The 24,315-nt window shown below is 44.9% G+C and overlaps 1 long non-coding RNA gene across 1 annotated transcript; it reads left to right on the forward strand.

Annotated features, from left to right (window-relative positions):
- The first annotated feature begins 4,253 nt into the window (after nucleotides 1-4,253).
- On the forward strand, nucleotides 4,254-22,689 carry LOC115306415. Its single transcript, XR_003915333.1, has 2 exons — nucleotides 4,254-4,422; nucleotides 22,478-22,689. It is a non-coding gene; the product is annotated as an uncharacterized LOC115306415 (long non-coding RNA).
- Nucleotides 22,690-24,315: the final 1,626 nt, after the last annotated feature.

Here is a 24,315-nt window from a genome sequence, read left to right on the forward strand (position 1 = left end):
TCTTTAGGTGGCTCCAGGCTTGATCCTATAACCCTGGGATGATGACCTGAGCCAAAATCAAGAGTCAGAAGCTCAACCAACTGAACCACCCAGGCACCACTTTCTCTCTTTTTAAACAAAACATCAATGGAGCACTTTTATAAACATCATCCTATTTCGTTTTCATGACAACTCTGTTATGAGAGGTTCTGTTTTTCCCCATTTTCTAGCTGAGGAAAGTGAGACCTGAGTGGTGATATAACTTCCAGATAGACAGTCAGTAAATGTAAAAGTTAGGACTTGAACCTCCACCCGTGCCCTTTTCCTGTGTCACTCAGCCCCATGACCCCAAATGCTCCTGTGCCTCGGGTTCCTGAAGTCCTCCTTTCCTCCTTTTCCTCCTTACACACGACTTCTACTGAGCACTTCTACCCAAGAATAGACCTCAAATCTGCCCTTGGTTCTCTATGTCCTCGCAGCCCTCCTAGCGCCAGCCCACCCTTCAGGGCTCACCTCCTTAGGATCTCTCAGTTGCTACTCCTGTGCTCCCTTGCTTGTTTTTTTTTTTTTTTTTTCCTTCTTCTTACTGGCTGTGTGTCCTAGGGCAAGTTTCTTAACCTCTCAGGGCCTGAGGGTTATCTCTGCAAAATGAAAAGGAGAATAGCACCACCTCATTGGCCCTGCTAAGGATTTGTCAGTCATGCTGTGCTTAGAGCAGTCGGTCCCAAGAGCAGTGCCTTCCAAGAGAAATACAAGTGTGAGACTCACGCCATTTAAACCTATCTAGTCACTGATGAGGGAGCGTGGGGCAAGCTGAGGGCAAAGTACAGGCTAACAGCACCCCTCTTCCCCCCACCCCCCTGCCTTGTGGAAGATGTGTCATATTCCTCTGACACTCCTGGTTCCCTAAGAACAAAGAAAAGAGGGTTTACTTAAGTGCCATGGTAACGGGCAAATCGAAGGCAATTGAAAAATGAACTTCCCTGACTGCCTACAACTCATCGACAAGTCCTTGAAACAGGCAGAGTGACCTCCCTCAAGGAGCTCAGCTGCCTGGATGGTGACACTCTGCTGGGGGCAAGAGGAATCTTGGCTTCACATTATTCTGATGCCCCCCTGTCCCCCAGGAACTTGTAAGTCTACTTTCACATATAAAACTTCCTTTATCTCAACTCTCTCGAAATATATAATGGAATCATAATTCAAACTATGGCTCCCTGATACAATCTGAAGGGTCTCATGACTGAGGGTTGTTTTTTAATTTAAAATTTTTTAAAAAATTTATTTCTGACAGACAGAGAGACAGTGAGAGCAGAGGAGGGTCAGAGAGAGAGGGAGAAGCAGGCTCCAGACTCTGAGCTGTCAGCACAGAGCCCAACACAGGGCTTGAACTCACAAGCCATGAGACCATGACCTGAGCCGAAGCCGAATGCTTAACCAGCTGAGCCACCCAGGCGCCCCAACTGAGATTTTACTAAACGCTAGTAAATGCCATTTCCCTAGCAACAGCTAGCCCCTCATAGTCCTGGAAACCTTGCAAAATTCCTTAGAGACTTATGCTGTCCCTAACTCCCCTCCCAACCTGAGGGTATATAATGAGTTACCTGTGACAATCCCAGTGCAGCACTTTGTGCCTGTCCCCACGCTTTCATAAAATCAGCTTGTTGCAACAAAGACATCTTCGAGAATTCTTTCCTGGCTGTTGGCTCCCGACCACCCCACCATCACCCCAAAACCTCACCAGTCACCTTATTAAAAAAGGCAAAAGTGAAATTCATTTTCGTATAATTGATTTAACACAACTTATAAAATAGCATCCATTTAACATGTAAGCAATATTTTGAAACTACTGGCAAGATATTTTATATTCCTGTTTTCATACGAAGTCTTAAAGTCCAGTGTGTCCTTTACACTTACTACATATCTCGGTTTTAAGTGTCTAGTAGTCACGCGCGGCCAGCGGCTAGGGTACCGGTTCAGAGTGCTCTAGCAAGGGCCGGAGCCCAAGCGTTGGCCCTTAGGCTGGTTATTCAGGGTCCCAACCCCAAGCAGGCGGTTCCAGCTGAGCTCATTGCTCATTCACACCCTCAGGCTTTGCTCTCGCTTTCCCTGCCTCCTGCCTTCTCTAGGAGAGGTCTGGGGGGGAGGGGCGGGGGCACAGAAACTCTGGCTTCTGTAATGTGAGTCCGCCTTGCCTTCATTTTCCTGTCTGCCAATGGGGAGCCCTTACACTAGCTAACATAATTATGTGGAATCCCTCTTAGTATAATGAGCATGACTGTGGGGGCTCCCCAGCGGTGGGAGGACATATTTGGGGTAAGGAGGGTTCAGGAAATAGCCCCTTAGAGTCTGGAGGAAAGGCATTTCCACATCCCTGGGCCCCCTGTTGAGGAGGAGGAAGGCCCTGGGAGACACAGCGGAAGGTGGTAATTAGGGAGGAGTTTCCAGGGCAGAGCAAGAAGTCTCTGCTGAATTTAAGACATTGCCTTTCCTTTTAATTTTTTACTTTTTTTTTTTTTTTCCATTTCAAAAGAGTTTGTCTAGAAGCCCTTAGAGCCTGGAAGGAGGATCTGCCTTTCAGTGGGGTTTCCTGTCCCCATCCCTACTGCCACCCTCCCCTGCCCAAATGCAGAAGAAAAACATTCTTCAAAGAGCTGTGTAGGGCAGACCAACTGCTGGCCTTGCCCTCGGAAGCAGACCCACCACTGCTGTTCAGCGGTGGCATGGGCTAATTGCTGCCCTCAGCTTTGCCCTCCCCGTGTTTTTCAGGAATACTGCAAGAGTTTGCCGGGGCTGCTCTAACACAGCGCCACACACTGGGTGGCTTAGAGCAACGTCTCACAGTCTGGGAGCTGGAAGCTGGATAGCAAGATGTCTGTACTGTTGGTTCCTTCTAAGAGCAGTGAGGGAGGAATCTATTCCAGGCCTCTCTCCTAGCTTCTGGTGGCCTCCAGAGTTCCTTGGCATGTAGGGGATACTCTTCCTGGAGCTTTACATTAATTTTTGCTCTGCGCAAGTCAGTCTCTGGGTCCACATGTCTCCTTTTTATAAGGTCCCTAGTCAGCTTGGACTAAGGTCCACCCTAAAGATCTCATTTAATGTGATTGCCTTGGTAAAGACTATCTCCAAATAAGGTCATATTGAGGGTTAGAAGTTCAACATACGGTTGGGGGGTACATATCAGCATAAGCTTCATAACATTAGCCTACGTTGCTATTGCAACGTAGGCATCTGCTCCTGTGCTGGGGAATCCAGGACATGGGTGAGCTTCTGAGCCTCCCAGGACCAGTGACCATATCTAGAAGTGGGTAGTGTGTCCGACACAACTGCCAGGGTAATCACGGGTAATTACCAAGCCAGCTCCCAGAAGCTCACAATTTCCTGGGGCTGCAGGCAATACAATGACCAACAAAACTCAGCCTCCACCCTTCAGGAAATGTAATCCAATAGGAGAGATAAGACATTGCCCAGATTACAAAATACAGAGCAGTGAAAGGTACAAAGAATAAAGCCATAGAGGAGGGAGAGCTTTCTTGTGGTTGGGAGATAAGTGAAAGATTCACGGAGATTTGCTTTGAAGGCTCATCTGATAGCAAAGGTAAAGATGACAAAGGTGAGGCGTCCCAGGGGTGGAATTCCAGGGAAAGGTGGACATTCCAGGGAAGACCAGCTGGCTCGGAGGGAAGAAGCGAGGGGAGGTGTGAGGGCAGGGCAAGGCCTCTTCGTGGTGGGCTCTTCCTGCCAGGCCAGGGGGACCCACTGAGAGCTTTCTAGCAGGAGGGGCAACATAATGCATAATTAAGGAGTTTAGTACAGCCATGAGAATGGGCTAGGAGGAGTTAAATTTTGTTTTTTATTTATTTTATTTTTTATTAAACATTTTTTAATGTTTATTTATTTTTGAGTGACAGAGAGAGGGACAGAGTGTGGGGGGGGGCAGAGAGAGAGGGAGACACAGAATCTGAGGCCGGCTCCAGGCTCTGAGCTGTCAGCACAGAGCCCTCAGGGGGCTCAAACTCATGAACCGCCAGATTGTGACCTCAAGTCAAAGTTGGAAGCCCAACGGACTGAGCTACCAGGCACCCCACATTTGTTATTAATGAATATTTATTTATTTTTGAGAGAGAGGGAGAGCAGGAGCAGGGAGAGGCAGAGACAGAGAGGGTCCCAAGCAGGCTCCACACTGTCAGCACAGAGCCCCACTTGGGGCTTGAACCCATGCATTGTGAGATCATGACTCGAGTCAAAACCAAGAGTTAGACGCTTAACCCACCCAACCACCTAGGCTACCCTGGCTTAGGAGGAGTTAATAAGGTGGGGCGGTAACAGTGAGGACAAACAGGAGGCTGGATTCCAAGGGAGGCTAAGGACAGGGCAGTGGCTATGGCAGCAATGGGAGCGGAGAAGTGGGAAGAAAGACACCCTCCCCCCTCCACTTGACAGGTGAGGATGCTTAGGTGTGGGAGAAAAAGGAGAAGACAGAGGGGGCTTCTGCTTGTCTCTGCTGGGCTATTTGGAAAGAGTGGGTACAGGGAAGAGAAGGAAACAGGGAAGTCAGGGGTGTGGCGGTTCTGCTCCACTCCCACTCCTTGCCAGATGCGCCTGGCCTCCGGGAGGAGTGGCCTCCCCTGCCGGTAAAAGCAAAAGCTGAGTGGCCTCCCCAGACTTCTACCCCAGCTCTTTTTACCTCAGAGGCTGTATCTCAGTCATTTATTTATTTATTTAAAAAATTTTTAAAATGTTTATTTAGTTTTGAGACAAAGTGAGAGAGATACAGAGCGCAAGCAGGGGAGGAACAGAGAGAGAGGGAGACAGAATCTGAAGCAGGCTCCAGCCTCTGAGCTGTCAGCACAGAGCCTGACACGGGGCTCAAACTCACAAATCATGAGATCATGACCTGAGCCAAAGTTGGGTGCTTAACCGACTGAGCCACCCAGGCGCCCCACATCTCAGTCATTTAAAGGCACACTGGTGTCTCGAGGGTGGTTTTTTTTTTTAATGTTTTATTTATTTTTTTGGGAGAGAGAGAGAGAGAGAGACAGACAGACAGACAGACAGACAGAATGTGAAGCAGGCTCCAGGCTCTGAGCTAGCTGTCAGCACAGAGCCCAACGCGGGGCTCAAACCCATGAATCGTGAGATCATGACCTGAGCCTAAGTCAGCCACTTAACCGACTCTGCCACCCGGGTGCCCCTCGAGGGTGTTCTTAATGCCACAAGGAGGAAATGAGAAAGGGAGAGACCTTAAAGCAGTATCATGTAGACTAGAAAAAACACAGAGATCACACTCGTGTGAAATCTGACAATATAATCTCAGCCCTATGCTGGCTCAGCACCAGCAGGATGTCTCCCACACAAGTCTTCTCTTCTTTGGGGGCAAGATAGACAGGCATTTAGTCCCTAGGTTCTGGCTTTTCTCCCTCTGAAATGCGAAAGATACAACTTTTGTCTCCTCAGGAAAGCTTCTCATCTCCTATTGGTAAAGGGTCTGGAGTGTCCCTTGTGTAAGTGCACCTGTGTAGGTGTGCTTATGTGTGCCTATATGTGTGTGCACTTGTGTGTATGTGTGTGCGCCTATGTGTGTGTGCACCTGTATGTGTGCCTGTGTGCACCTGTGTGTGTCTGTGTGCATGTATTTGTGGGTGCATACTGGTGTGTGTGTGCCCACGTGTGTGTATGTGTGCCGATGTGTGCGCCTGTATGTATGTGTATGTGTGTGCCTGTGTGTACCTCTGTGTGTGCCTATATATGTGTGCGTGCTTCTATGTGTGCTTGTGTATGTGTGTTATATGTACTGTATGTGTGTGCCTGTGTGTACCTCTGTGTGTGCCTATATATGTTGCTGGGAGCCGCACCGGGCTTGCTGGATGACACAGTCACAGTAAGGAAATCGTAGACGTAGCACGGCTCCTGCCACAGGGGCGGAAGCTGGCATCTCCTTCTGTAAATGATTGCTTGTGTAAAATTAAGGCTGTTGCTATTGATTAGGCCTCACTATATTCCAAATTAGACTGATATTCCCCAGATACCTCATGGGAGGAAGCATATTCCCACCTCTATGAAGAGGAAGTTAAACAAGGCACTGCAGATGTTTGTTGGAAAGGCTCTTCTATTGAGCTTCACAAACTTAAGACAGGGAAATAAAGGGGGCTAAAGAACACAAAGATAATGTTTACCCTGGCGGGAGATAGAAAGCCTAACTAACAAAAGCCAGGCATAAGCTACTGCGCATACATATGCTAATTTGGTGTCCATTGTGAGGATGGGTAAGAGTAGTTACAACTTAAACTCATATGCAAAGGCCGGCTCTTCTAGGGCACCTATGGCACTTACACCTTCAACATCAAAGAACAAGGTTGACAAAAGGTTTACTTACTAACCATCACGAATGTATTCTTCCTCTTGTGAGCCAAATAGAATGCCTCCTAGCCCTGTCTATGATTGAATTTTAGCATCATGGTTATAAAATGTGTTTGCTATCTTGCTTCTCATTAAAAACATCCTGCTATCTTCTTAGTTGTTTTTTTTTGAAATTTTATTTTATTTTTTTACTTTATAAAGTTTCATATTTTTTAACATATGCAATTATTTTTCATCATTTACAATACAGTAGTTGCAATGACACTCCAAACAGAAAAGCAAAGTAAAAAATCAAAACACTAACTTCTGTTTCATGTAATTAGACTTATACAGAAATTAGAAGGTTAGGTAACAACTAGTTAACCACCTAATTTTACAGCTATCTGAAGTGGCGATCCTTATATAGCAGCTTATCTATGATACATTCAAGATAAATGTCTTCTTAGTTGTAAGATTTACTACCAGTTCAAACAAATGTGTATGTTATCTGCTTTTCACTGAGAATATCCTGTTATCCTATGATGTGTAAGTTACCTCATTGTAATTAGAATAGTTCTGAAGAAATGTCTCTGTAAAACCTGTTTCTGCACCCTTTTCAAAGCATCTTTATCACTGAGATTTGTAAAAGTTCCACCTTTTGATGTCATAAATCTATAAATAAAGGCCCAAGACCTGGCGAGATAGGAGTTACGGGGATAATAAGGAGCTAGGACAAGACGATGCTGGGCTGGACCAATTAAGAAACTGCGTGAGTGTGTCTCCATTGCTCTCGTCCACCGCTACCCCTTCAGGGAGCCCTGGACCCATCGGAGCGGGCCTCCAGCAATATGTGTGCTTGTGTATGTGCCTCTGTGTGCACGTCTGTGTGTGTGAGTGTGTGTGTGCGCTCACGCATGTTTCTGACTTGGCATTTCTTCCTACCCTGTGTCAGCCCTCTCTCTGCAGGTGCGTTTTTACCCTGCGCTAGCCAATTCGAGAGCCCCTTGTCTGACTGGCCAGAAACTCTAAGGTGGGCAGAGAGGTGCCAACAGTGTAATCTGGAAGTCACTGCCCACTAATGAGTACAATATGCTGGAAGCGGGATCTCGCTGAAACTGCCTTTTTTATGACCTATTATCTCCAAGGGCGAGGTGGGGGAAAGCCAAAGTAAGACATGATGCCGTGGCCTCTATGACACATGTTCCTGGACAGGGCTACCCAGGAAAGGACCTGAGGTGGAGTGTAAGGGAACACGGTGTACAAAACGCAGAGTAGTGAGGTGGAAGAGAGACAGTGAGTGGTGGGGATGACGCGACGGTCATCCACTTGAAGAGCCCAGGATGTCACCCCCTCTAGTGTCAGTTTCTGGTACTCTATAAAAGAATGTAAACCGCAACCAGTAAGGATCCAAATAGACAACAATAGGGGATTGGCTTAAAACCTTCTCCTTTATCAAGAAGCACACAGTGAGGAGCACCTAGCCAGGTCAGTTGGTGGAGCATGTGATGGAGCATATGACTCTAAGATCTTGGGGATCTGAGTTCAAGTCTCATGTGGGGCTGTAGAGATCACTTGAAAATAAAATATTAAATAAAAAATTAAAAAGAAACACATGGTGGCCCCCAGAAAGGAAAGGACAAGAGCAGCTATCCTGGAAAAATGTTCACGATCTCCTCCTGAGGACATGTTAAGTAGTATCTAGTTCTTCGTGTGAAGAGCGTATGTATCTTAAATGTTGGAAGTGGCTATGCCCTGGTTGAATTATGGGTGACTTTTCTTTATTTTTTAACCTTTTAAAGTAATTTTTCTTCTTTTTTAAAATATTTTCTTCTTCAACAAAAATATACTACTTGTGAAGTTCAAAAACGAATAACATTATTTAGCAGTAGCATGTGCCCTCAGAAATATTTCTTTGGTGTTGAACTGGAGAGCAGAACTAAAGGAAGAGCGTCTCAGGACTGCCCGAGTCAGCCCTGCTCCCCACCCCCACCGCTTTCCATCTCAAAGCATCTGCGGGGGATTGCTCCCCGGAGCCCCGCTGGGAATGGCCGGGGTGGGAGGTGGGGGTGAGCGGTGTTAAGCACCACTGCCTTCATTAAGAGAGGGAGGGGTCTTAGGCAGGTCTAGTGACAGTTGCTCCAAAATCCCCTGTTAATAGGGTCCCATAGTGGGTAGGAATTGGCCTTCCTTTCTCTCTCCTTCTGTTTTCCAGCTGCCAGCTGCTCCTCTCATGAATAAGTTTTCTTCTGGTTTCAGTCCTGTGACTCTGCTTTCCAAGTGCTATTGTACCCAGGCCAGCTGGTGAGCAGGACTGGTTTTTAGGGGGACAGTCTTCAGGTCACATAGGGGTTAAGTGCCACGAGAAAGGCACAAGTAAAGGAGAAGATCGCCAGGGACTAAGGGGAAAGGCCCAGGGCCTCCCCACGTTGCCTGGTTGGGGCGAGGGTCCAGGGAGTAGACAGGGCGTGGTCAGGGACTGGAGCATAGGGTCCCCCGCAGCAATATTCTTAGGGCCACAAGCAGGTCTTGGCGTTCCTCAGACAGATGTGCAGCCTTTTGCAGCTGCTTTGAAAGGTCAAATGAGTCATCCCCACCTGCCCTTCCTGCCTCGCCCTCTGAGGGATAGCACACCTGCGGGTGAGGGGTCCTCTGGAGTTCCAGGAATTTCCCTTGCAAAGCTTTAGAAAGCTATTTGGTTGCAGAATGGCATGTTCTTTGTGTGAGTTTTTACTATGAGCTAGCACCTTTATTAGTGTTTTCTTTCTTTTTTTTTTTAAGATTGTTTTAAAACGTCTATTTGTTTTTGGAAGCGAGAGAGAGTGCGAGCAAGGGAGGGGCAGAGAGAGAGGGGGAGACACAGAATCCGAACATGGGTTCCAGGCTCTGAGCTGTCAGCATAGAGCCTAATGCGGAGCTCAAACTCTTGAACTGTGAGATCATGACCTGAACTGAAGTTGTACACTTAACTGACTGAGCCACCTAGGTACCCCTCCTTTTTTTCCTTAATATTTATTTATTTATTTTGAGAGAGAGAAAGAGAGCATGCATGGGCAGGGGAGAAGCAGAGAGAGGGAGAGAGAATTCCAAGCTGATTCCACACTAGCAGGGTAGAGCTTGATACAGGGCTCAAACTCACAAACTGTGAGATTACGACTTGAGCTGAAATCAGGAGTCAGACTTAATCTATTGAGCAAGCCACCCAGTGTTTTTATAGGGGGGGCTCTTACCTGGAGAAAAGGGGAGCCCAAAGGACACCCAGACTCCCAGGACCTGAATTCTTCTTGGCTGCTTGCTTTTTCTTCTAGGGATAAAATAATTCTGACATACCAGTCCCAGGGCGTACAGTCAGAAAATATGGAGCAGTGCTTTCGAGCTCTGCCTGTGAGTTTAGCTAATTGCTTAATTTCTCTGAGCTTCAAATTCTTCACATGTAAAGGAAATAAGAACAGAAGATACCCTGGAGTTGTGGAATAATGCATCCCAAAGAGTTTAGAGGACAGTGCTGGGAGCACACTGAGCGGAGATGAACTTGAAAGGCATGTCACAACTAGCAAGGGCAAAGACAGTGTCCTCCTCGCCACACTAGAGGGCACGACTGCTGGAGCATGTGCTGGAGGACTTTTCCACGCCAGGCATTGACTCACTGACTCGTTAGCTGCTGGATTGTGGGGAATTTCTGGAGAGGGGCTGGGGTGATGAGGAGGGTAATGCTATTCACCCGGAAGTATGAAATTACATAAATATTTTAAGAATCTAATTATGGCAGCTTAGCTCCAAAATATTAATTGAATTCTAAGTGTTAAGTATCAGTTATTAATTAGTATAAAGAAATATTAGGGCTGCCTGGGTGGCTCACTCAGTTAAGCCTCCGACTTTGGCTCAGGTCACGATCTCATGGTGGTTCATGGGTTCAAGCCCCGAATTGGACTCTGCTGACAGCTCATAGCCTGGAGCCTGCTTTGGATTCTGTGTCTCCCTCTCTCTCTGCCCCTCCCCCAATCATGCTCTGTCTCTCTTTCTCTCTCAAAAATAAATAAATATTTAAAAAATTTTTTTAAATAGTATAAAGAAAGAAATGTTAGCGACAGGGCTTTTAGAGCTAGATCTCCTCTTCTCCAATACATGCTCACGTGTGTACTTCTTAATTTTTAAGACAGAAAGACCAGAAAGCACTTAGGACAGGGAGGGGGACAACAGGTGTCAGACATGGGGGCTGCCACTGTTCAGGTGCGCAGCTCCGGGGCCAGGAGTGTGTCTATACCACTCAGGACAACCGCCTTCTGCTGAGTCAGATCTCCGTTTGCCAGGTTCACAGGGCATCACTGTCAGGCTCTGCAGCATCAGGGGGACAGGACTGGGTGGGCACATGGGACAAGACCCTGGGCTTTGATAACAAATCCAGGAGCTCTGTATTAGTTTGCTGGGGCTGGCTTAACAGAAATTTATTTTCTCCCAGTTCTGGAAGTTTGAGATGAAGGTGTCCACAGGGATGGATCTGTTCCAGCCTTTACCCTTGGCTTGTCCATGGCTGTCTTCTCCCTGTGTCTTCACATCACTCCCTGTGTTCGTCTGTGTCCAAAATTCCTCTTCTTGCAAGGATACTAGACAGATTAGATTAGGATCCAGCCTAATAATCTCATTTGAGGCCCTATCTCCAAATATGGTCACATTCTGAAATACTGGAGCTTCAGATTTCAACATACAAATTTGGGGGGGGGGCGCATAAGTCAGTCTTATAACAATTTCATTCCTCCTGGTCTGGTGGGCCCAGGGGAATCTGTAGCTTTTTCTCTCTGGTACATGTAGGGTACATGCACCTCTGAGATTTTCCCTTGTGTCTTTTTTTTTTTTTGCTTCTGATTGTAAAACATTGCTTAACATTTTGTCAGGTATCATTCATTTGTATGTATCTATCTATTTTTGGAATCATTTCAAAGTTGCTTCTAAATACTTCAGGATACATTTCTAAAAGCAAATGAAGGGAAAAACGGCATTCGTTTACACAGCCACTCTGACGTTATCATACCAAGCAATCACTCCCTATTATCACCTAATAAAAGCCCGTACTCAAATTTCTTTACCAACCAAGATGGCATGCATTGAAAATAGTTATGTCTCTGGGGCACCTGGCTGGCTCATTTGGTTAGGCGTCCAACTCTTGATTTCAGCTCAGGTCATGATCTCACGGTTCATGAGACTGAGCCCCAAATTGGTCTCGTGCTGACAGTGTGGAGTCTGCTTGGAATTCTCTCTCTCCTCCATCTTCTGTGCCCCTCCCCCACTTGCATGTGTGCTCTTCCTGTCTCTCAAAAATAATAAACATTTAAAAAAGAAAATGGTTATGTCTCATCAAGTATCTTGTATCTTTTCTCTTGAGCATGTTCCCCAACCTTTTATTTTCATGATAATTGACTTTCTGAAGTCATGAAGCTACATTAGAATGTCCCACATCCTGGTGTTGGCTGATCATCTCCCCTGAGTTGTTTCATTTCAGGTCATTATGATAAGTAGCCACATGAAACCACTTATTTATCGTAAAACAGTTGTTGAAAACAGGAACTGGCATGACTGCAGTTTCTTATGTATGTTCCGTCCGAGAGACTGTCATCAGAATTTTGTGCCACAAGAGTTGTGTCTCCCTCTAAAAATTGGCATTTTGTTTTTCTTTTTTTAAACTTTTTTGTTTTTTATTTATTTTTGAGAGACAGAGAGACAGCACAAGCAGGGGAGGGTCAGAGAGAGGGAAATACAGAATCTGAAACAGGCTTCACGCTCTGAGCTAGCTGTCAGCACAGAGCTCGACACAGGGCTCGAACCCATGAACAGTGAGATCATGACCTGAGCTGAAGCCAGATGCTTAACTGACTGAGCCACCCAGGTGCCCCTTTTCTTTCTTTTTTTTTTTGTTTAAAAATTTTTTTTTCATTTTATGTTTTTCTGATGAGAGCTATGACATTCATTGTCTTTCTTTTTATTCAAGAAGTGTAGAGTGAAGGGCGCCTGACTGGCTCATTCAGTAGAGTATGCAACTTTTGATCTGGGGGTTGTGAATTTGAGCCCCACGATGGGTGCACAGCTCACTAAGAAACAAAACAGAACCAAACCAATCAACCAACCAACCAACCAAACAAAATGATGCTTAGCGTGATATTTATAATTTTGGTATGTTTTAGGGACATCACATCTGCTGCTTCTTTTTTCTTCAATCCTGGATTCTATTTTGTTAAGTTTATTGTATGTCTTTTACTGTAAATTCTCTTCAAAATCTTTTCTTTAAGTTTATTTATTTTTAAAAGTTTATTTATTTGAGAGAGAGAGAAAGAGAGCGAGCAGGGGAAGGGCAGAGAGAGAGAGTATCCCAAGCAGGCTCCACACTGCAGATCCCAGTGGGGGGCTTGAACCCACACACAGTGAGATCATGACCTGAGCAGAAATCAAGAGCTGGAAGCTTATCTGACTGAGCCACCCAGGCGCCCCTAAGTTTAATTTTTAAAAGTCATCTCTACACCCAATGTGGGGCTCAAACTAGGACTCTGAGTTCAAGATTCCAATGCTCTTCCAATCGAGCCAGTCAGGTGCCCTCAAATTCTTTTTTGTTTGTTTGCTTTAAACATACAGGATATAAATAAATCCAACTGACTTCCCCAAGGCCTTTCCTTTACCTCCACACTAAGAGATGAAGAGCTCACCCAAAGGTGCTTTGCAGTAAACTCCTGGGAGCCAAAGAATCAGAGAAAGCTGCAGAAGACCAATCTTCTCCCCTGCCCACAGCACTCTTGAGTGTAGTCATGATTTAACACTGACGCTGTCTTCTGACAGCAAACAGGAAATCTGCTCCACTTGTGAAGGGATCCTAGCTCTCTGTGACTCCCTTCTGGCCTATGTGGACTTGCCAACATTTAATTGTCCACCACGCTCTGTGCCAGGAATGGTGAAAACTCGAAGGAAGCAGCTATGGCCTCTGACCTAGAAGGTTTAGGATTTATGGATCATTTACATTTCCTTGAGATTACAACAGCTCTTGATTTTCTTTATTTCTTTTTTAGATTTTTAAAAAATGTTTATTTTTGAAAGAGACAGAGTGCAAATAGGGGAGAGAGAGAGAGAGGGACACAGAATCTGAAGCAGGTTCCAGGTTCTGAGCTGTTAGCACAGAGCCTGACGCAGGGGTTGAACTCACGAGTCGTGAGATCATGATCTGAGCTGAAGCTGGACGCTCAACTGACTGAGCCACCCAGCCGCCCTTCCAGGATTTAAATACACCCTTCTAAGGGGGTTACTACTCTCAGTGGAAATTTGACAGCCAGAAATTCCATCAAGTCTGATTTTAGCATCTGCTCATTAAATGCTCAGTATGTGTCAGGAACTTAAGTGTTTTATTATTTAATCTTCTGATCAATTTTGGAATATGAACATTAGTATCCACATTTTCTAGGCTAGAAACGGGAGGTTCCGAGATGCTAAGTAACTAGCTCAAGTAAGTGGTAAAGCTGGGATTTGAACCTACATCTGTCCCCTAAACTCATTCTTTTTTTTTCTTTTAATATTTATTAAGTTTGAGAGCCAGAGAATGTGAGTGGGGCCAGGGGTGGGGGTGGAGAAGGGCAGAGAGAGAGAGAGAGAAAGAGAGAGAGAGCGAGAGCGAGAGACAGAACCCCAAGCAGGCTCTGCACTGACTGTGAGGAGTCCACACAGTTCATCGGTTCGTGACATCGTGACAGAAGCCAAATTCGAGAGTTGGACGCTTAACCCACTGAGCCACCCAGGTGTCCCTGAACTCATTTTTTACTGTTTAATGTTTGTCTGAGTTTTGTTCCTTGCACAAAAGAAAATTCGGAGAAAGGCACTCCTGCTAAGCTCAGAGTTAGGGAACAGAAACTATGTATTATGCTTTTGACCCGCCCCAGTGCACATGGGGCTGGACTGTTTGAGGATGGGTCTGGAGGTGGGTGAATTCTGGCTTTTTTCTGGTCCCTTGGCTGGAAGTGGCTTCTGCCCACTCCAGCTGCTGGTGGCACCTGCAGTGTGTGCGGCAGCAGCAACACCGTCTGGTTACACAGGCTCCCGCCAGAAGGCCGACCCACAGCCAGCCCCCCTCACACAGGCAGAACAAAGGCATCAACAGTCCCAGTCCAGGAAGCTTGCCAAGAACGCAAATGCTTATTCAATAAAATGCATGTGCTTGAAGAGAAAGTTTGTGATTTGAATATGTATGCAGGCCAGGCAGCTTCCTGTCGCAGCACCCCTGATGATCTCTTCTAATGAGGACATTGGGACCCCACATAGCTCCCCGAACCATTTACACTCGGGGGTGGGAGGGGGCTTTATCTCCTCTGGAAATTGTGAGGTCAAGAGGTGTTAACTTAAGTTCCCTGGGCTTCAGGGAAATCCCTGAAATTCTATGCACACTTTATATTTGTATATATATGCACATCTTTCCTGAAAAAGGGACTTTAATTGTTGTAAGATTTTTGGAGGGGTCCCCAACTCCTGAAGGTTAAGAGCCATCACTTGGGGACAAAGCAGATATTGTTTTGTTGGCTTAATATTAACTTGAGCTAATTTAAAACTACTTTACTTTTCCTGAGATATTTCTGGTCATTTGTCTTGGGATTTGGCTAGGTGGTGGGAAAATGTTAAATAGAGTGAAAAATGTGTCACTGATTAACCAGTGAGAGCTGAACACAGCAGTTAAGAGCCCTGGGGGGTGGGGGGGTTTGGGGGGTGAGCAAGAGGAGTGGCGGTTCAGGCCCAGCTTTGCTGCTCGGTGACCACAAGATCTTGGGCGCATGATTTCAGCCCTGAGCTTCAGTTTCTTCTCTGGAGAATGGGCTGGTAACGCTATTACTACCTCATAGTGCTGTTGTGAGGACTAAGTGGGCTAATCAACACAAAGTCTTTAGCGTGACATAAAGTTTGCTATTATAATGATTTGTTTTATTACTTATTAAAGAGTGGAATCATTACTGGTGACAGTATTGTTGTGGCAGGGAAACGTCAAGACTGTCCTTCCAATTACCCCACATGCACAGAACATGCTGGGTTTGCCTACCTCACCCTCACCCCCTACTTTCTCCTCCGAGATCATTCATTTTATTTTTTATTTAAAAACTTTTAAAAATATAGTTCATTTATTTTTGACACAGAGAGAGACAGAGCATGAGTGGGGGAGCAGCAGAGAGAGAGGGAGACACAGAATCCGAAACAGGCTCCAGGCTCTGAGCTGTCAGCACAGAACCTGATGTGAGGCTTGAACCCACGAAACTGCGAGATCATGACCTGAGGCGAAGTTGGACGCTTAGCTGACTGAGCCACCCAGGCACCCCCCCATTTTATTTAAGTTTATTTATATTTTAGTAATCTCTACATCTAACGTGGGGATTGAACTCACAACCCCTGAGATCAAGAGTCCTACACTCCTCTGAGTTAGCCAGGTGCATCTCATCCCAGATCATTTAAAGCTGGTTTGGTCTTAAGGCCAAATCAAGAACCACTTTCTCTATAACTCCCAGCACATTCCATATTCCAGCCTGGTTTATTTTTTTGTTTATAATTTCCTATGACCCATACATTAGAAATAGAATAAGATTCTTCCTAAATCAGGAAAAAATACATTCTACGTTTTTTTTGGTCCTTACAATGACTGTGTGAGGGATCTCATTAACTTACACCTTATTAGCCCAATTTTACAGATGAGGAACTTGAGGCAGACAGGTAAGTGATTTTGCCTAAATCCTAAATCCATAAAGCTAGAAAAAACAAATTTTTTTCCAGATACATTCAAGGCCAATCTGGTTTGCTATGTTGTTTAGTCATTTACTTCCTTGCAACTTCATTTATTTACAGTGTTTAGGCTTTCATATTATTTTATCTTCTTTTTTAAAAAAAATGTTTATTTTTGAGAGACAGAGTGTAAGCAGGAGAAGGGCAGAGAGTGAAGGAGACACAGAATCAGGCTCCAGGCTCTGAGCTGTCAGCACAGAGCCCAACTTGGGGCTCAAACTCACAAACCATGAGATCATGACCTGAGCTGAAGTTGGCTGCTTAACCAACTGAGCCACCCAGGCACCCCTCATATTATTTTATCTTGAGAAGTCTCTAAACTCCTTGAACAGAGATAATCCATTAGACAAGTTTTCATACCTTGCAGTACCTTGGACAATGTCTTGCACATAATGTGTCTTGCATATAAATACTTTGCTATGAGTTATTGAATGATTATATGTATATGGGAAGCAAGGAAAATACACTGTGTGATTTATTTAATAATTTAACGTCTTTCTTATTCTATAAGATAGGGTTTTTAAATAAATAAATTAATTAAATTTATTATTTAAATAAATTATTATTAAAAAAGAGAAAGAGGGGCAGAGGGAGAGAAAGAGAATCTCAAGCAGGGTCCATGCTCAGTGCAGAACCTAACACGGGGCTCGATCTCATGGCTGTGAGATAACTGACTGAGCCACCCAGGTGCCCCTATTTTTTATTTATCCTTAAACTAGGCTACATGACCAATGTGGGGCTTGAAATCATGACCTTGAGATTGAGACACATGGTCTAATGACTGAGCCAGCCAGGCACCCTGCAGACAGGGTTATTTATTTTTTATTTTTATGTTTATTTTTGAGAGAGCAAGAGCAGGGGAGTGGCAGAGAGAGAGACACATACACAGAATCCGAAGCAGGCTCCAGGCTCTGAGCTGTCAGCACAGAGCCTGACGCAGGGCTCGAACCCAACAACTGTGAGATCATGACCTGAGCAGAAGTCGGATGCTCAACTGACAGAGCCACCCAGGTGCCCCTGTAGATCGGGTGGGTCTTTTATGTTTTTTAATTTATTTTTGAGAGACAGAGAGAGACAGTGCGAGCAGGGGAGGGTCAGAGAGAGAGGGAGATACAGAATCTGAAGACAGGTTCCAGTCTCTGAGCTGTCAGCACAGAGCCTGACGTGGGGCTCGAACCCATGAACCATAAGATCATGACCTGAGCCGAAGTCGGACACTCAACCAACTGAGCCACCCAGGTGCCCGGGTTTTCTTAAGTATCATTTCTATAAAAGAAAATTTTTTTTCTTTTCTTTCTTTATTTTTTTAAACAAAATTTTATTTTTTAAAGTAAACTCTATCCCCAGTGTGGGGCTCAAACTCACAACACCAAGATCAAGAGTTGGACGCTCTACAAACTGAGCCATCCAGGCACCATTATAGACCAAAATTTGAGGATACATGATGTGCTACTATTAATGCTACACTCTATCGTATCTATAAAGAGAATAAAACTATATCTGAATAGTACAAGAGGTTTGTACCTGAAATTTAAGTCCTTGGCACAAAGCCTGATGTGAAATAAGGAATTATTATTATTATTATTATTATTATTATTGCAATGTTGGTCATGCAATTATCACCTATTATTATTGTCACACAGGTACTTGTTCTGAGGGAATTCTTTTTTTTTTTTAATGTTTATTTATTACTGAGAGAGAGGACACCCTCGCCCCCCCAAGCCCCCACATGTGAGGGACAGAGGAGGAGTGCAGAGGATCCTCAGTGGGATCTGTGTTGACAACAGAGAGCCTGATGGGGGCCTGGAATTCACAAACCAGGAGTTCATGACCTGAGCCTAAGTCAGATGCTCAGCAGACTGATCCACCCAGGCGCCCCTACTTGTTCTGAGGGAATTCTAACTCTAGCTTTAAAATGTTGCAAAGAGGGAAAAAATGTTGCAAAGAGGAATAGTCTCTGTTCTAACTTCTTTCCTTTGATCCTTACCCTTTACAATCAGTGTTACCTCCCTTTTTGCTCTTGAGAAGCCTGAGGCTCGGACAGGTTGTGCTATGTGCTCAGGGAGTAGGGAACCAGAGTTGAAAGCAGTGTGCCGGTCTCCGAAGCGTCAGCTCTTCTACTGCATGGATACTATTACTGTGTAGCAAATGACCCATTCTGGTAGCAGTTTAAAGCAATAGACATTAGTTATCTTACGTGGTTTCTTAGAGTGGAGAACCCAGGAGTGCATAGCTGGGGTTGGAGCAAGCTGTTCAGTGGGGCCACAGTCACTGAAAGGCTCGCCTGAGGCTGGAGAAGCTGCTTCCAAACTCACTCATATGGGTCCTGCTGGGCTACAGTTCCTTGTTGGCTGTTGGCTAGAGGTCTTGGTTCCTTAACTTGTAGGTTTTCAATAGCCTTTCTGAATGTCCACAAAACATGGCACCTGCTTCTTCTGTGAGTGATGAGAGCTTAAGGCAGAAGTCATAGTATTTTATTTTTAAAAAAATGTTTATGTATTTGAGAGTGAGAGAAAGAGAGAGAGAGAATGAGTGGGGGGAGGCAGAGAAAGAGGAAGATCTGATGTGGGCTCTGTGCTGACAGCGGAAAGCCCGGATGTAGGGCTCAGCTCCCAGGCTGTGAAATCATGCTTGAGCCCAAGTTGGACACCTAACCAACCGAGCCACCCAGGTGCCCCATAGTATTGTATTGTATTTTGTTTTGTTTTATTTTGTTTTAATTTAAATTATTATTTTTTAAAGTTTATTTATTTATTTTGAGAGAGTGTGTGAGCAGGAGAGGGGCAGAGAGAGAGGGGGAGAGAAATGCCTAAGTAGGCTCCTCGCTGTTGGTGCAGAGTCCCACAGGGGGCTCAATCTATGCAAAATGTGAGATCATGACCTGAACCAAAATCAAGAGTCAGACACTTAGCTGACTGAGCCACCCAGGCACTGCAGTCACAGTATTTTAAAACCAAGGATTGGAAGTGACATACCATCACTTTTGCTGTATGCTGTTGATCACTTAGACCAACTCTGGTAGAATATGGGAGATTATGCAAAACTGTGGATACCAGGAGGCAGGGTTCACTGGGGGCTGTCTTGGAGGTTGGCTACCAGAAATAATTGGACTCATTTTGGGGGTCAAGTGGACAAGGTCCTTGTGGTGGCAAATTCCTATGCCAAGGGCACTGGCGGATTTGTGGTGATTCTTGGGTTTATTCTTTAGAGGCATATAAAGCCCTTCATGTCTACTTTGGGCTGCATGTGGACATGGTACTGTCTAGCCATTTAATATTCCTACACAGCCTGCCCTGAAGCTCCACTCATTAGTATAGGAGCAGAGAACCTAATATTCCTGTAATTAAAAAAAAAATGGGGTGGGGTGTGGAGGTGCCTGGGTGGCTTAGTTGGAGGAGAGTCTGATTTCAGCTCAGGTCATGATCTCATGGTTTGTGACTTCTAGCCTCTCATTGGGCTCACTGTTGTTAGCTCAGAGCCCACTTCGGATCCTCTGTCCCCCTCTCTCTCCACCCCTCCCCTGTTCACACTTTTTCTCAAAAATGAATAAACATTAAGAAACATTTTTTGAAGAACTTGTGCATATTCATAAACAGACCTGGAACTTGAACTCCCAGCATATACTTGTAGATAAGGCAATATAACCTCTAGCAGGAAGGGCAGTTTTAGGGTTAAGGGCTTGGACACAAGGGTCAGAGTCCTTACGCTGCCCCCTACTAGGTACCTGACATTAGACATTTTCTTCTCTGAGACTTAGTTTCTTGTACTGCAAAATGGGGCTAATAATATCTACTTCATAGGGTTGTTTTTTTTTTTGGATGTGTATATTTACTTAGCTCGGCTATGAAGCCTATAGGAGCAGGGCTTTGGCTCTCCATCTGCTGAGCTGTCTCATGGACTTCCAGTCCCGTGCTGGGGCTTAGAGCCACAGCTGCTTCTAGACCGGGCTTATCTTTTGGTTCACTGGCTCATTTAAGCTGTTTCTCAGCGTTAATCAATAGGCATGGAGATCATCCACATTTACTCTTTGCTCTGCCTACAAATGAAAGTTAGAATCATGTGCACTTTTGGGGGGATATTTTGTACTTTTAAAAGCCTAACCTTGATTTACCAGGCTGAGGTAGCCTAAGGGGAAAAGGAGGGCCCAAGGAGGGCCCAGGTTAGAGTTAAAGAGCCATTGTCCCACAAACCCTGGTCTCATAGAGTCTCTTACACTACTCTATGAGGTAGAATTGATTATTATCCCTGTTTTACAGATTATAAAACTGAGGTATGGAGATTTTTTATAATTAGTCCAAAGGTACACATGATTGCAAGTTATGAGCTAGGATTTGAACCCAAACAGCATCAGCACATCTGGGTGGCTCTGTCAGTTAAGAGTCTAACTCTTTTTTTTTTTTAATGTTTTTATTTATTATTGAGACAGAGAGAAACAGAGCATGAGCGGGGGAGGGGCAGAGAGAGAGGAAGACACAGAATTTGAAGCAGGCTGCAGGCTCTGAGCTGTCAACTCAGAGCCTGATGCGGGACTCAAACCCACGAGCCATGAGATCATGACCTGAGCCAAAGTTGGCTGCTTAACCGACTGAGCCACCGAGGCACCCAAGAGTCTAACTCTTGATTAGTGTCTAACTCTTGATAACTCAGGTCATGATCTCACGGTTCTGGGATTGAGCTTGCCATCGGGCTCTGGGATGACAGTGTGGAGCCTACTTGGGATTCTCTCTCTCCCTCTCTCTCTGCCCCTCCCCCACTTGCTCTCTTTCTCTCAAAATAAATAAGTAAACTTAAAAAAATGCACACAGATAGTATCCTATTAGCTCTCGTGTGTTCCCCCTTTATACAATTCTGTCTTTCCAAATGGAGTGGATGTTAAATCAGCCAGCAAAAATTGTATTGATTTATCTAGGAAAGAAACAGCTTCTGGGGGATAATTATGGTAAAAATTGAAGATAAGTAAAAACCAAAACTAACATTAGGAGCCTCAGTTGTTTAAGAGGATCTCTGTTGGGAGCTTCCTTCCATAATTATGTTAATTTTTTCTTAGCCTATCAGGCATATGGGGGGACTTGTATATAGCACAGAGGAACTAGTTCTCTCTATACTTGCAAGCATAAACCCTTGATTCTATGATGCTTTTAAGGTAACCCAGTGGATCTACAGATAATGCACTAAAGGGTGATGAAATTTGCAATGAAACACACCACAAGATGGCAGTACCAGATCAATTAAAAAAAAATCAGCCGCTTTCTAAGTCTGTATAGTAAAGTAAGCTCTAGAACAGCAACTTCATCATTTTTTACATGATCAGGGCAACTGTATTTAATTCCAAATGGGTTTTAATCACATAGAAGAGAATTCACAAGCTTTTTAAAATCAGAAGACCTGACCAGTGTAAAGGCTTTGATAAGGAAAGCTGCTTCTAAAATTTTAGAAATTCCTGCTTTGGAGGAAGCTACAGTTTTAAGTAAATGTTTGGACTCCAGAAACTGTTGGCAAGATAATGTCACATCCACATACTTCAAGGAATCTTATAGTTCACCATGATGGCTTGTCCAAGAATCAGCCTTTAGTCCAAAATTGCAAACATATTTGCCAATTGGTCCTTAAGAAAAGTTCCTTTTGGGGCACCTGGGTGGCTCAGTCGGTTAAACGTCTGACTTCGGCTCAGGTCAGGATCTCGCAGTTTGTGAGTTTGAGCCCCTCATTGGGCACTGTGCTAACTGATCGGAGCCTGGTGCTTGCTCCCTCTCTCTGCCCCTCCCCGATCATGCTCTGTCTCTCTATCTCTCAAAAATAAATGTTAAAAAAGTTAAAAAAAAAGAAAAACTACTTTCAGTTAATGCCAGAGGGAAGGCCAGTATTGAAGTAATTCTGGAAACTGGGATTGAGCCATAGGTGGGTTTGACATCTGAGCCCTGGGTGATGACATCTGAGCCTGAGTGAGATAATGAAATAGATATCACCCATTAGAAGGGAATTCCCAACTATTCATTCATTCATTCATTCATTCATTCACTCACTGTAGGCTTTACACCCAATGCAGAGCCCAATGTTGGGCTTGAACTCATGACCTTGAGATCAAGACCTGAGCTGAGATCAAGAGCTGGACACTTAGCCAACTGAGCCAACCAAGCACTCCCTGCTTTTTATTTAAGAGAGTGAGTGGCAGGAAGTAAGGTAAACCCATTTCCTCATCTCAGTTCACCAAGGAGTGGCCATCATAGAATCAATTTTAATGATCTAACTGGCATAATACCTTGGAGAAAGAATTAATAATGTATTTCAGAGAAGGCAGTATACTTGTGCCTTGATGCTCAATGTTTTTAAAATGAAAAACTGACTTAGAAATGCATTCTCTTTTTTTTCTTTGTAGCTATCATATGCAAACTATTAGTCTGTTCTAGAAGGATCACAGGGAACCAGCACTGAAGAAATGAAATTCAGCTAATCCCTCCAAGAAACTGAAGTTTCAGGACATTTGAAAGGCAGACACAGGCTGACTCCTGCCCACAGACCACCGAAAGCTAAAGTGTACCTGAAAGCCATTGTCAAAATAAGAAGTGAGGATGTCTGTGGTGAAGACCATCTTCTGTGATCCTTTCTTTTTTTTAATGTTTATTTTTGAAAGACAGAGAGAGATAAAGAGGGGGCAGGCAGAGAGAGAGGGAGACAGAGAATCTGAAGCAAGATCCAGGCTCTGAGCTGTCACCCATGAACTGCAAGATCATGGCCTGAGCCAAAATTGGATGCTTAACCGACTGAGCCACCCAGGCACCCCTAAATTATTTATTTAAGTCATCTGTGCACTCAACATGGGGCTTGAACTCATGACCCTGAAATCAAGAGTGACAGTCTCCTCTGACTGAGCCAGCCAGGTTCCCCGATCCTCTGTGACCTTATGGGCAAATCATTTAGCCTCTCTGAGTCTCACATCCCTCGTTTGTTAAAAGGGCATAATACTAACTCATAGGGCTGTTGTGAAGGCAAATGAGACAATGGACTTGAAAGCACTTGTAACCTCCTCCTCTTCCTCCCCCTCCCCACTCTTCCTCTTATTCCTGTGTCAGGAACCAACTTGCCTTTTCAGTAGTTCTCTTTCTTCATCTTTCACATTCAGTCCACCAACAAGTCTCATATTCCCCAATGTGAGGCACCCAGGCCCCCTCCTCTTCAGAACTAGGCCTTATTCCCACAGCTTCTGGATGGGTTGCCACCTCACAGCCCTCTGCCCTCTCTAAAAACTGCCCTCAGCTGAAGAGAGCCACCACATCCAAGATTACACCTCCTTCCTGGAGGCAAGCAACCCACATACAGTGACGGACACTTGAGGCCCGGCCCCAACATAATGCAGGACAACCTGAAAGCTATCCCAGTGTCTGTGCTTCCTGTGGGTCAGCCGAGACCTCTGTGAGCCTGCTTGCCTCATCGCAGGCCGCCTTCTCGTGCCCGCCCTGCTGCTGCCTCCCTTTCATCGGTGCGGATCCCCAAGAACCCTGCACAATAAACTTCTTTCACCCTGATCTTTCCCAGTTGGCTTCCCAGGAAACCCACTCTACAACACCGCCCTCCATTTATTCCCCTCCTTCTATCTCTACTCTGTTCTGCTTTCAGCCAGCACCTTCCCTCAACAGCTTCCCTCCTATCCCCCTGCCTCTCCTCTCAACCTTCTTCTTCTTGTTTTTTTTTTTTTTTTTTAATAATCTCTACACCCAACATGGGGCTTGAACTCACAACTCTGAGATCAAGAGTCCTATGCTTTATCAACTGAGCTAGCCAGGCACCCCTGTTCCTGACCTTCCTGACCTTTTCCTTTCCTCACAATTGTCAGTTATTTTTAAAAATATTCTGTGGCTTTTATTTTATTAGATAATATTTGATACAGAAGTATTACATATACATAATTTAGGAAACATGAGGCAAATGGACCTATGAACCCTTCTCTCCATTAAGATCAGGACCTGTTAAAGTTGCCTGTATGCCTTTCCTTGATTACAATCCTTCCCTGTTCTCCATGAGTAACCACAATCTTTTTTCTTTTAATTCTTTTTTAAGTAAGCTCTACACTCAACCTGGGGCTTGAACTCACCACCCCAGATCAAGAGTCGCATGCTCTGCCGACTGAGCCAGCCAGGTGCCCCGGTTACCACAATACTGAGATCTGTTTTTATCATTCCTGTGCTTTAGAGTCCTACCATATAGGTATTTATCTCT

Source organism: Suricata suricatta, chromosome 2 (assembly GCF_006229205.1).
Source record: "Suricata suricatta isolate VVHF042 chromosome 2, meerkat_22Aug2017_6uvM2_HiC, whole genome shotgun sequence".
Classification (NCBI taxonomy): domain Eukaryota; kingdom Metazoa; phylum Chordata; class Mammalia; order Carnivora; family Herpestidae; genus Suricata; species Suricata suricatta.